A 14,402-nucleotide genomic window follows, 5' to 3' on the forward strand; every position below is an offset into this window, starting at 1 on the left:
AATGGAAATGATTCTATGATATCCACAGTAGTACATAACCTTTCAATCAAGAACAAAACAACTGGAAGTGGTATGCAGAATCACAGGAAATTATTGATGCTTCTTCTAAGATAGGAAATTTAAGAGCTGCCTTATCTAAGAGATCGATAAATTCTTCAAGAAAATGATCATTAAAAAAAAGTAGGGAAAGAAAGAAACTTGGTGTAAGGCATCAACAAAACCTGGGAATAGTACCAGATTCATTAGGACAGTTCGACTTCGGTAATACAGCCTTAGAGTAAGTATTTGATATCCCTTCTACTGTAAGTGGATAGGGCTGGAATTCTGTGCCAGAACACACACATGTTAAGTCATTGAATCAGCATCTGAGGAAACCATCACAGCTTTACAAAGAAGTAGAGTATATATAACTTCCAGCCGGGTGGGTAAAAAAAATAGCTGCAAAAGTTTCTCATGCACTAGGACCCAAGACTGGCTGACCCAGGACCAGGAAGGCTTTAAGATTTTGTATCCAGAACAGTAATGGAGAGGCCAGCATCTCATGGTTATTTGCACAATGGTCTGTCACTGTGCATCTGCACATCAGATCAGCTTTGGGACTGGGAAGCTGCCCACCCCTTAGGTGAAGACCAGAATCATTACTCATCTTCCTCCTTGCCCCCCTCCCCCTTTTTTTTTTTAATTTCAGTTACAGTTTAACCACTTATAAACTAATTCATTAGGAGCCTTACTTAAGGAATTTCCTCAATGCAAAGCCCCTCAAAATAGGGCTATGCTCCATGGACAAATATAACAGAACAAGACTAATTCCCTCTAACAGTACCTGTTTGTAGGAACCTCTTATTCCAAATCAGTGAGACTCTGGTAATAGGAACCTCTTATTCCAAATCAGTGAGACTCCGGTAATTTCTGCAGGAGCCAAAGGGATGAGAATTAGTCTCCACTTGAAATCAGTCCTGTTTGCTGATCCCTTCTGGTAACGGAAGAGAAAGGCACTCTTAACTGTATGAAACCAAGCATCACTAGGAGGTGACTAGTGATAGCTGAGAAATGGCAAGGTGTGACTCATCCATCATTCACACAAGCTTGACCTCTTGAGAAAGCTGCTTTGTATTTTAATAACTATATAACAGCTCTATGTGATGACAGAAGTCTTGATGTGAATCTCTAACCCATCTTTATGCCATGTGAACGACAGACATGTCTAAAAGTTAATTATCTCCCATGAAGTTATCACAGACTATTATGGAAGTTTATCTCTCAGGATTAACATTCATCTCTAATTTTTAAAGTGGCTTGTATTACCAAACGTTTACTGACTTTGCAGAACCAAGAACTTGATTAAGAAGAGAGATCCCTTTGGCTGAGACTGGAGGTGTTAAATACTGACTTACCCATTCTAATTGAAATTTAGGTACCATGCACTTTATTGGATTAATCGAAAGGAAGGTAGTTAAAGCCTATTATATCAGCTCCAGGGAGTAGTGAACAGACAGAGGTTACATCAGGATATATTTGACCTATAGTCTTAAATTATTACCATTCAAATAATAAAGCAAGAAAAGACTTCAAAAGTATTTCTAGCCCTCATGGATTTTCTGTCTCTGAGCAGCTGTGCATAATGTAGTATTGGAAAAGCTGTATAAAATACAAAGGCAGGTGATAAATCAGTCACCCCTATGCAATTATTATTAAAAAAAAAAAGAAAGAAAGAAAAAAAAAAAAGAAAAAATGTGCCTTTGTAGCTGGGGCTTTATCGGTTTCACTGATTAAAATCCTAAAAGTTCTCAACCTCAACAGATTAACTTTTTCATACTAGCTTCTAAGCTTCTTTAAAATTAGTGATATTACACAAATAACGTCCTAAAAAGTCATACCGATCAAACTTTTCACAGGCTGCTAGCATAATGCCCTAGGTTGTGAGTGGACTTAAAATGTTCTTAAAATGGGAGAGCCCAACATGAGTGCTCAATTCCACTAAGCAAGTAATTCCTTTTTTTACACTTAGCACTTGTTCAGAATAACATCTTTTAAGCACTCTAACCTTGTGTAGCTACCAAAAACAATATTAGTGAGCAACAGTGGAGGTTCCTGTTCTAAAGAGCTACAGACATAAACCAGCTCTTCTCCACTTGATCTTGGCAAAAGCCCTAACTGACAATTCTAATAAATAGGATAAAAGAATAACATTTATCAGGAAAATCAGCTCACTGGAAGAAATTATGTCACACTCTATTCTTCTCTGCCACCAGCTTCTTGAGAAGACACCAAGAAACAGAATTAATAAATGTTTAAATGACCCTTTTCCCAGAGATCAAATTAACAGTGTGGTCACTGTTGCAAGAAATAAACTTTGGAGAGTCTGTCAAAGCTATTGACAGTTCTATAAAGTTTTACGAGCACCATACTGCTGGGTGCTGAGAAAACAGAAAGTATTCATCCTGATAGAGATCATTAATCACAGGATTATAGAATTGTTTTGGTTGGAAAAGACCTTCAAGATCATCAAGTCCAACTGTTAACCGAGCACTACTAAGTCCACCACTAAACACTAAATAATGTCCCTGAGCACCACATCTACACATCTTTTAAATACCTCCAGGGATGGTGAGTTAAAGTAGATCACACTAGCAAATTTCTGTAGAAAGACAAACTGACACCATTTTTATCTTTTGGGGGTAGTGGGAAAGAGGGACAACACACAGACATGGACAACACCACCATGACACTTTCACATTTTATCTGAGGAAACTGTCCAGGTGAAGATTTCTTTTTCTTCCTTGTGTGTCAATAGTTCCTACACAATGACAAGACCAACAAGAAATGAAAGCCAGAAAGATGGGCTTGTTTTGTCTGTTTCTATTAAGATAAACAGACTGGAAGATTGCTGGTGAGAGGAGACCAAACTTGAGCTAAGTGGATATAGACCTGTCCCCCTTGGGCAGTTAATTCAATACTTGCACAGTCAGTGTCCCAGAGTACATTTCATCGGGATACCTTACAGCATGGTGCTATGCAGACTCCATAAGAAACAGTTTTTATCTTCACACTCGGAAAGCAGCCTAAACCTTGGTCTAATAGACCTGGGTGAATAGTCTCTGTGCTAATGGTCAAAAAGCCAGCAGAGAAAAAAGGAGGATGGGAAATCAGAAAACATTTGGGTCCCAGAACGAGTAAAAGATTTTTTGGACTATATCTGAAAAGTGTTGAAAATCATTCTCACACACTACTAACTCATGCAAAGATGATACATTCAAACGGTGTACCTTTTAGTCATACCCTAGTCCAGGTATTCAAGCAAATTTTCCTGAGACCCCTTTATCGATCAAGGTTTTTGGACAACAAAAAAAAAAGGGGGTGGGAAGGAGGTGTCAAAAAAGCAAGCTAAAGAGCATATGACCACACTAATTTTCTTAACTTTAAAAAATGTTTCCTTTTTCTATATTCCACTGAGTTTTACTGACTGTAAACACAACTAGATATATCTATAATCAAGTTAGATGATTACAATAATTTTAAGTTATATTCTTGAGAGATTCACATAAGGTTTAGAATATGCAATCTGTCTCGGTTGCTGCTGTCCAGGCCTGAGTAAAAATCCTGTAGTATCCAAATTCGACGAAAAGGAGGTGGGCCCTTGCATTTTGGCATTACAGCATAGCTATTTCACCCATCTTCAACAAGGAGGTACCCACACTAGCTATTAGCCATGCTTTACTGCTACTTATCTCTTCTAAGTAATATGACATTCTGCGGCAGGTAGTGCAAACCCAACGCTTTCAGTGCTACACAGCTTATCAAAAAAGCAAAAGATTTCCCAAGGCATACAAATGTATAAGCCAAAGAAAATCATGGGCATGTAAGTCCAACACTGTTTGCTTCCCTTCAAGTAATATTTCATTTAACATTTTTGTCCTCTTTTTTTTTTTTTTCAGGGCTAGGGGAGAAAAGCACACAATTACTATCCCTTGATCTAGGATCAACATTTGTCACTTAAACACTCCTAATTTACTGGGTTTTGATTTCAAGGTGTTGCTTTGGTTTGGGTTTTTTTTCCTATTACTCCACCTAATCTGTTATTTAGCTACTGCTTTTTTTATCTACCTATTTGTTTTATATGTAAAGCTTATCTGAAATAACCCCCACATAAAGGACTATGCTAATTTTTACTTAGTTTTCTCCTACTGTTTAGGTGACTCAGATTCTGACCAGGGCTAATCAGGTGAGAATTATTTCAAGGAAAAATTCATCAGGAAATTCTCTTTGTTTCACCTAAACAAGCTGCCAGCTTCCAAAAGTTTTCAGCTCAGTGACTTCGTGGGCCAGAGGCAGTTTCTAGATATTTAACTTCTAATGATTTTTTTTCTTCCATAATCATACGGAATTTCCCCTTACATCCACATAAACACAAGCCAGCAAAGTCACAGCTCATTGTGTCAAATCACCTCACTGTTTTAAATCAGCAAGACTCAGTTTGCCTTGTAAGACACAAACAATGATCACTTCTGTGCATCCTCTTGTGATGCCCATAACTTATTAATTTCCATTTTATATGCAGTTAATTGACACTTAATCAGGCTGTATCCACTCTACACAGAGAAGTCATTCTAGGATTTTGATTATCCTGACTTCCCTTTTCTGAAAATTTTATTATCCCAAGGAGTCTGAAGACAAACACTAACTTCACACATCAGAGGGCAATTTGCTTCATTCCCCATCCTCTGCCCTCCCAAATAGTAACTGATGTTGTTTACATTTTTGATAGGCAATCAACATTGAAATGACATTTCTGTCAAACCATCCAAAATAATCATAAGCTCTTTCATTTCATTGTAAGGTTGTTCTTACAAAGCTTTGTCTAGCTTGCTTAACTGCAATTAAAAATGCATTCCCCTACTGCTATTTCTGTTATACTTCTGAATAAGAAGATACACGTTACCAATTTTTTTCTTTTATTCCCAGAAGCAGCTTAGTTTAGACTACCAATGATGGCATCCACTAATGTTGCAAACCCTATGCAAACACCTCTGAATTATAAGGATCAGTCTGTCAAACTTTTATTAACAGAGGAAAACTTTTTTGACCATTTTTTAATCCAACTCCACCCTCAAAACCAAAATAAAACACAAAACAAACAAAACCAAACCAAAACAAACAAAAAAAGCAAACAAATCAAACAAAAGCCTGTGATCATACTTTCAAATATTTCTTCCACACATTTTCATTTTCTCAAAACACTCTCATCTGCAGCTTGTGATTCAAAACAAGGTATAATCAATAATTGCAGGGGGCGTTCTCATTTTTATTTCATTAACTACTATATCGTACATTTGTGCATTAAGCTTTCCCAGCTGTTTCACTTTTTAGGATCACTGGTGTCTGAAGCAGTGCAGGTTAGTTGTGCATCAACTACACATATTTGCCTTTTTACCTAATTAGAGTCAGTGTTACTTTAATCATATCTTCTATGCCCCCTCTCCCTTTCATAATCTTTTGGTCTCTGCCTTAGTAACTCCAGGTGTTCAAATCTCATGTGTCAGACCATACAAAGATTACGACTTTTAAGGAAAAATCCTCAGATACTTAAAAATAGATTGGGATTTTTTATTTTCCTTCTCCTGCTAAACCTTTTGGAAATACACATTTAAAGCTTTGTTATGTTTTTTTTTCTGTAGCCATGAGCCTTGCAGTCCTACTTATATCTTTTAATGAAAGCCAGGGTTCACATATATGAAACTAGGAGCCATCAAAAAAAAAATAATTAGGGCTTTTTACAATACAATTTTAATGGTTTTTAAATTGTATTTGCAGTATTTTTAGACTACAAAAAGAACACGTAAAAATCAGTATGCTCCAGGGTCGGTGGTCATCTGATACAGTTTTATTCACAGTTCCAGTAACTACTCAATTTTCACTGGAAAAGATTCTAAGGAATAGACTCAAGGAAGGACAGTTTTGAACTCCATGAAGCTGCATCTACAGTATACTACAGCAAAGTATGAAAGGCTGCCAGTCTACATGCCTATTTAAGTATTTGAGAGTACATAGAGAAAAGTATAGACTATTCCTAGAGCTCTTCCAAAAGTAAGCAGTCCTTTCTTATTTATAAAGTAACTACTTACTTTATAACATTTATTTTTAGAAGGCCTGAAATAATCTCTCTCTTCTAGTCACTGATGCTGTCTCCCCCAACTACAAGGTCTTCCTGCACCAATGCGGAACAAAACTCTAATAGACTTAAGTCACATTAAGAGACTTCTCTAGAACTCTGAGTAAAGTGTTTACATAGGGTTTTGAGGAGGAACTGCTAGCCAGCAAAATAGGAAAGAAACTATTTGAACACTAATTATGCAGTCAGTCCTACCACTTGCTCTTTAAAGACACAGTGTCTAACCAGTGTGACACATCTGGTCTTGCTTAAGTCCTTACACCTTTTTTTTCATCTGTGATAGGCAGTCCCTGTTGGTTGAGTTTCCCTCCTTCCCCTGCCCCAGTTGAGCAGGTAAGCCTGTAGAGGGCTCCCCCCCCCCCCCCCCCGAGCTGGAATCCCACAGAAAGCTTTCTTGTGCTACCAACAGGCAGCCTTTGCTTGACAATGTAATTTCATATCAGCTACATGACCATTTTTTAACATCATCTTCATCCAGACTTGCCATTGTCAATCTTCATGCACATAGGCTAAAATGATTTTTGAGAGCATTCTAGCCCAAAATAAGATGAAGCTTGCAACTTAGAAAATTACAGGATGGAAAAAGGCCATTCAAAATTATACTTAATAATGGCACACTGCAGTTTGAGAAACTCAGCAGTACAAATTAATACTAAGCTTCAGAGCAAATATGCATCTCAACAAGAGTAGCCATCTTATAATTACAGAATCAAATGAGTTATATGCTCATATATTAAAATATTTGTATGCAAGTTGGTATCAGTTGCACTTTAGAAACAAATAATTCATTTACAAGCTGATTTGAGCAATACAGACTGCCAAATTCAGTCTGAGGCTTGAAAAATCAAAGTTCGGCAGGATGAAGCTAGTCCTCTAATTTCTCACATGACTGGAGACACAAAATTAAGACAAAGTGTCATTTTATTAATTCTCAGAAAACATGCTTTTAAAACTAAGGTGCATTTTAATTCCTTAGCTTCTCCAACTTTTAGAAACAAATACCTGTCTAAAACATCTCAGTGATGAGGCTTTCTGGGGTGAAGGCAATCTGTGTTAATAGTGCCTACTGTGGAATGGAACAGATTTTTTTCTCTCACTGCCTTTAGCTTCAAAATAGATACTCTTTTTACAACTTCCTATTAGTAACAACAAGGGCAAGAAATTATCAGTCCATCTTAGATGTCATCTTACTTAAACTTAAGACTATTTCTGTGATCTAAGAAGTTTTACCATTGTTCTCCATGAAACAACTGCTAGAAACTTAAAGGCACGAAACCATTTCTCCCCTAATTACATGCATTGCTAAACTTCTTAACAAAATGGAGTCAGAATTTTGTGGCTGGCACTATAATTTGAGTGGAAAATCATATTATAGCAACTGAAATGAGAAATTACCAGGCTGAAAACTCCTGATTTAAATAGGTAGTGTTGTAACAATAATACCACCAGATACTGTACAACAGAAGGTACCAAAAAGGCTTCCTAAGGTTTCTGAAAAACTGATCAAGAAAACTGCCATTACGTTCTGTGTTTCCTCAATATAACACATTCCAGTAAATACGTCTCTTACAAGAACTAATTATCTTACACAGATATTTAAAACTATTTAAAAAACCTCTCTAGCTTCATGATCTATGCAGGCAGGTAAAAAAGGTGTTTCTCAATGTAAAATCAGCATAGCTATATGCCAACAGGTCTAAAGAATGGTCTTGACATTTAACATTTGTAAGAATGATTGTCTTTACTGTGGATTAAAAAATTAACAAATTTAGAATACTGCCTCACATTTCGGTGCTACATCCATATAGACTTTTTTCATCTATTTATTTCTTACAGAAAAAAACAAACACCACTCAATTCAGGCCTGTATCTGACTAAGTAAACCTGACCTCTACCTCTGTCACTTTCTTTTCCTTTCTCTGTGGTTCTTTCTCTTAACATTACTTGACCATTATAATATTATTTTTATTATACCACCTGTCTGCACCAAAGGTGCAGTTCTATTAAATTTAAAAGCCAGCTGAAAGCATCAACATAGACATAAACATGTTGAGGCAATTCTTCCTCCCACAAGGTTATACTCTGAAACAAAAATGGCTACTGCCTCGGAATTTCCATGCTACTTTTTATTGGAAGGGGAAAACTTCAATATATATAATCAAACAATATATATTTTCTTTTACTGACTGATTTTTCTGATTACTATTTTCCTGAACATAGCAAATAAGAGCACAAGACCACAGTTTTGTTCATTATTTCCAAATATCTTTCCTGCGCAGCAACCCAACATAAAAATATTTTACCATCACACTCCTAGCATCTTAGTTTTGTGCTTGTTTGACTGTTTATGAATCTTTTCTGTGCTTCCGTTATCTCTAGATACAGCCATTTGCATACAACTACTTCATTGTGTCTTGTCTCTAGTAACAACATACTGCCTAAGTAAAAGCCCAGATGCTGGCCAGCTGGACAAGGACCTGTGTTGACACAACGGTTGCCTTTGTTTCAATGTATTTTATAATTACATCAATTGTTGAACATTATTTACATTCATTTTTAAGTTCAATGTCCATCAGTTACAACAGTGCTTCATCTGCCCTCCCCCCTCCTATACATTTAGGACATTGCTTATCACACTTTTAGCAACAGCTTTTAACAGCTCTTACTCCTTTCTTTTCTTTCCTTCTCAATATGGTATACTAGCTCACAACAGGCTATGCTTACATTGTTAGTCCCCAACTTTACAAAGAAATACAAGCTCATACCTTTACGTTCATATTTGTGGCAACAGCAGATCAGTGCTTGATTTGACATCTGCCTTGAGGACCTCTTTTACCGTCATTTCTCCAATTTATATTCATTACAGAACACCTGTTGAATCTGTTACCCAAATTATTCTTTGTCATGTGGCACCCCCAAATATGTGATATTATTACTTGTGCAATCAAAGCCTAAGCCTTGTTTGAGAAACACCATGTAAAGAAGATTGATTTTAACTTGGAAACGTCAAAATTCTGCCTATAATGATCAGCCACATTTTTCTGAAACAGCAGTTCAGAAAGAGCCACAGACCTGATAGATCTCTAACGTATCATGATATATGTGACAGGTCTATACCTCAGTGCCAGAAATGTCCTCCAACAGAATGAGGCAATCAATGAAGAATAATAAAGTCTATCCCAGATCACAGAATTACTTTTTGTACATACGTAAGAGAAAAAACAGCACGGTTTTTGTATCCCTGGAGAATCCTATTTTAATAAAGTATCACACTAACTTTCTTTAATATTATACAATGCCAGTTACAAAGTTTTAACTTTATCTGTTTGATACTTCTCTGTCTAAGCTCCTAACACGCATTTTTGTGTTAAGCTACTGGAGAAAAAAAAAAAAAAAAAAGATGGAATTTAAAACACACTTTCTTGCTAAAAGAACAAGTTCTTCTTACCTTTTTTTCTGGTCCCTCTGTCAGCTAGAAGAATGACAGCTGTTCCAAATGAATCTGTTGAATTATGTCCCCATCATCCTAGAAGACACTGTTATTGATTAATACTGCATCAGAATTTTACCTTGAGTGCACAGTGTGAATACATTTCATTTTCCTTTTTGAAAATCTCCAGATTGGAGACAAATTACATCAAGTTTTGAAAAGTTAATTTGACATTCATAAATCAAAGCTTTCTAGAGAAATAATTGGTTTGATTTATAACTAATGTCTTTGAATGTATTCTACAACCTACATTTCAAGTAAAAGCCTTGACTTTACCAAGGGAGAATATTCTCCAAAATACGTATTTTCTGAAGTAATTTGACCATAACAGTAACAATACAACCACAGCAATAGCAGCTCAAACACAGTGATCTAGAATGCACTTTTTTTTCATGGTAACATGAGTACATTTAACATTTTCAGTAAGTAGAGTCAATAAATCTAAAATCTGCTGTGTGAATAGGTTGATAGTTGCTTGTGCTTATGTATGATTTAAAAAATACATCCATGCATCACTGTCATAATTCTATTATTTCCATTATGTTATACATTCATAAGTACATAAACAATATTTAATGTTGTAGTAACCAAGAGAGTTTGAATTAAGCAAAGCACACACTCGCAGAACAAGCAGATACGTAATTAAAGGTCACAAAATTCTGAAACTGGGAACTTAATGACATGAGGGTTTTCATGGCTAAAGAACTTTTTATTTATTCACACACAACCACAATCACTTAGGTTTTCTTAGACTGCAGTTTCAGTGTAAAAACAGCAGTATGACAGAGTAGGAACATTATGGCACTCTAGTACTCTCGACTCATAAAATACAATGGCTGCATTTATAAAGAGGCTGAGTAGCACCTGTGTAAGAAACAAGAAGCGGGGTTTGTTTTGCTTTTGAATAAACATTAAATGAACAAGTATATAAACAAGACATTAAGTCAGAGACACACCTGCAACATACCAGAAGTGTTATCATAAACTTAGATAACATAAGGCTCCTACATTTAATTTGATATTGCATTCTTTGAGGGTGTTTCATCATCAACAGTCAACGGTTAAACAGATGCAGTGCAAATGGGACATTCACCAATTTGCATCTTTATCAGCCCAAGCTTCATATCACATCATCATGCTCATAGTTACTCCTTTGAACTCATACACACTTCATGTTACAAAGACTCACTTGGGTCCCTGGCCAGCTGAAATGCCTGCTCCAGCAGCTCATCACACACCAACTCCCTCCTGCTTTAGTCTCAAAGGTCCTTAATCTCAATTTTGAAAGAGGCAGATCAAACCTTCTCCAGATAGCCCCTTTCTCCCCAAACCCCAGCACCCTCATATACACCATTTCTTCCACCCTCAGGCATTGCCCAAACCTGCTGCCCCTCAGGGCTGGGGCTGCCTTCAGGGCCCTCACACAGGCAGCATGTACCAATTGGCCACCTCTCCAAGGTGCCCTCCTGACAGGCTACTGGGATGGACCTCAAGAAAATGCCACCCTAAGCCATTCCAGATTGTTCTGGAATCTTCTGGATCACTCCTCCACCCTCAGTCACCTCCCTCTTTCTGCAGAAACTAACCCCCCAAGCATGCCACAAAGATGGCTCACCACACCTATTAAAAAGTAAAAGTATTAGTGGGCTAATCAGCCTGATGGAAGAGTAACCTGAATTTTGCCTGGAAAAGGTTTGGACTGCAAATTAGCAATTGCCCCACACAACTGCCTTTCCTTTAGCTTTCTGAAATCTGCCCAAAATAGATTCACCTGAAAAACAAGCAGAAAAGTCGTCTGCTTTAATGAAGAGCCTACTAACAAGAAAACACAGAGAAGCACACCTCCACCTAACAGGGAAGTGAAGAATCTGTTAGCACAATGTTCATAACCTCACAGGTAATGCCCATTTAAAAATGGTAGTGACACACTGCAAATCCCAACAACCTCATCGGGCAGCAGCTCTTCCTCCTCTGACTTTGCCTCAGTGAGGAATCAGGTACATGCCGCAAGATAGGCAATATATATCGTTAGCTCCTAATGCTGTTTTGTTCTGATACTTTGATAAAAGGGGTAGCTTGCTGCTCCTGAGTAGTCTAAAATAAGCAAAGGGGAATATGAAATAATATATAACCCCCATTTAATATAACCCTCATTTTCAAGAAGGGGGAAATGGATGACCCGGGGAATTACAGACCAGGTAGTCCCACCTCTGTGCCTGGCAAAATCTTGGAGCAGGTTCTCCTGGAAGGCACGCTAAAGCACATGAAAAACAACAAAGTGTTTGGTGACAGCCAGCATGGCTTCACTAAGGGGAAATCTTGCCTGACCAATCTGGTGGCCTTCTATGATGGGGCAACGGAACTGATGGACAGGGGTAGAGCAGTTGATATCATCTACCTGGACTTGTGCAAAGTGTTCGACACTGTCTCACACAACATCCTTGTCTCTAAATTGGAGAGACATCAATTTGATGGATGGACCACTTGGTGGATAAAGAACTGGCTGGATGGCCACACGCAAAGAGTTGTGGTCAATGGCTCAATGTCCAGTTGGAGCGGTATCCCTCAGGGATCGGTGTTGGGACCGGTCTTGTTCAACATCTTCGTCGCTGACATGGACAGTGAGGTTGAGTGCACCCTCAGCAAGTTTGCCAATGACACCAAGCTGTGTGGTTCAGTTAATAAGCTGGAGGGAAAGAATGCCATCCAGAGGGAACTTGACACAGTGGTGAGGTGAGCTGATGCCAACCTCATGAAGTTTAACCATGCCAAGTGCAAGGTCCTACACCTGGCTCGGAGCAATCCCAGACACAGCTACAGGTTGGGCAGAGGAGAGATTCAGAGCAGCCCTGCAGAGAAGGACTTGGGGGTGCTGGTCAATGAGAAAATGAACATGAGCCGGCTTCAGTGCGTGCTTGCAGCCCAGAAAGCCAACCGTATCCTGGGCTGCATCAAAAGGAGCGTGACCAGCAGGTCGAAGGAGGTGATCCTGCCCCTCTGCTCTGCTCTCGTGAGACCTCACTTGGAATATTGTGTACAGTTCTGGTGTCCTCAACATAAAAAGGACATGGAACTGTTGGAACAAGTCCAGAGGAGGGCCACGAGGATGATCAGGGGACTGGAGCATCTCCCATATGAAGAGAGGCTGAGAAAGTTGGGGCTGTTCAGCCTGGAGAAGAGAAAGCTGCGTGGAGACCTCATAGCAGCCTTCCAGTATCTGAAGGGGGGCTACAGGGATGCTGGGGAGGGACTCTTCATTAGGGACTGTAGTGATAGGACAAGGGGTAACAGATTAAAACTTAAACAGGGGAAGTGTAGATTGGATATAAGGAGGAAGTGGTGAAGCACCCCAGGGAGGTTGTGAATGCTCCATCCCTGGAGGTGTTCAAGGCCAGGCTGGACAGAGACTTGGGTGGCATGGTTTAGTGCAAGGTGTCCCTCCCCATGGCAGGGGGTTTGGAACTAGATGATCTTAAGGTCCTTTCCAACCCTAACTGTTCTCTGATTCTATGAAATGCTGAATGCAAAAAAAAAAAGAACAAAACCCAAATTTCATAATTATGTGTGCATGAATGCAGAAGAATCTCACAAAAAAGTTATCTTACAGTTTTGTACATGGCTTCTTTACCCCTGACACCTTCTGGGTAGACATGGTTTCATTATCAAGGCTTCTGTGAAGGAGAGGAATCTAACATGTTTTCATAGTCCAGATGTGAGAAGTGAAGTACAGCAAGATTATGATACGCTTTCAAAGAATAATAAAATGTTCTTATGACAATCAGCCTAATCTGTGCATCCCATACCTATTTCTAGAAAGCACTGTTTTTTTTCTTTTTCCAAGTGAAAACAATAGTACAGTAGCTGAGGAAAATAAAATTAATAGGAGCTGTGCATCACTGCTTTGTAATAGTTTCTGACACTTTAAAAAAGAATTCCATGCTAGGAAGTGCAGGGGGATGAGACAGAGTAATGCGAACTCTGGTATTTCTCTTCAAGCTTGGTAATATTTTTTGTACCGTATTTTCCCTGGAATCTGCCAAATGCTCTGAAAATGCCTATTTCATACATAACATTTAATTTCAAAACAACAACCTTAAAAAATTAAATTTAAACTTTTTTCTAAGAGCTTAAATAACATTTGAAACGTACTTTAATTTTTAACCATAGTAAAATATTTTGCATTTTTATAATGAAGTTGCTTACTATGCCTGAAGCTAGTTTTTAATTTTTCATAACCAACAGACCAGTTCACCTAATGATCTCTAATTTTAATGTCAGCATACTAATTTTCAGTAAAAACATAAGTTTTAAACAAATATTAAGTAGATAGCAAGTCTAGAATCAGTACAATTTTTGCAGCATCATGCCATTTTTTTCTTATTTTGTCATCAATAATAGTGCTAGAACCAGGCTTTCCAAACTTCACACTAAGAGATGCTCATCTGTATTAGTAAAATCATGGTACTGCTTCTTTCATATAAAAAAATAATATATATATATAAATGGTTAAATCAAATATTAATGATCGAAGTCAGTTGAACCTTAAATAGTTTCATCTTGGATTTCTTCTTATTATTTGTCTTGCAATCAAAACCAACAATTAATCATATAGCCATTTTATCCCAATGGCAGAAATAATTTAGAGTTGTATATCCATTGTACCCCAATGGTAGGGGATTATTGTATTGGGTGGCATGGTTTAGTGGGAGGTGTCCCTGCCCATGGCACGGGGTTGGAACTAGA

The 14,402-nt window shown here is 37.9% G+C and overlaps 1 long non-coding RNA gene across 1 annotated transcript in view; it reads right to left on the reverse strand.

The window, feature by feature from the left end:
- Positions 1-14,402, reverse strand: part of LOC133223299 (uncharacterized) — a 312,054-nt gene that overhangs the window by 106,443 nt on the left and 191,209 nt on the right. The window contains exon 3 of the long non-coding RNA XR_009728518.1: positions 9,618-9,695. This is a non-coding gene — a long non-coding RNA (uncharacterized LOC133223299). The remainder of the gene's footprint in view (positions 1-9,617; positions 9,696-14,402) is intronic.

Source organism: Neopsephotus bourkii, unplaced genomic scaffold (genome assembly GCF_033783945.1).
Source record: "Neopsephotus bourkii isolate Nb327-2 ecotype Australia unplaced genomic scaffold, CSIRO-AGI_Nbou_v1 NB_1634, whole genome shotgun sequence".
In the NCBI taxonomy this organism is placed as follows: Eukaryota; Metazoa; Chordata; class Aves; order Psittaciformes; family Psittacidae; genus Neopsephotus; species Neopsephotus bourkii.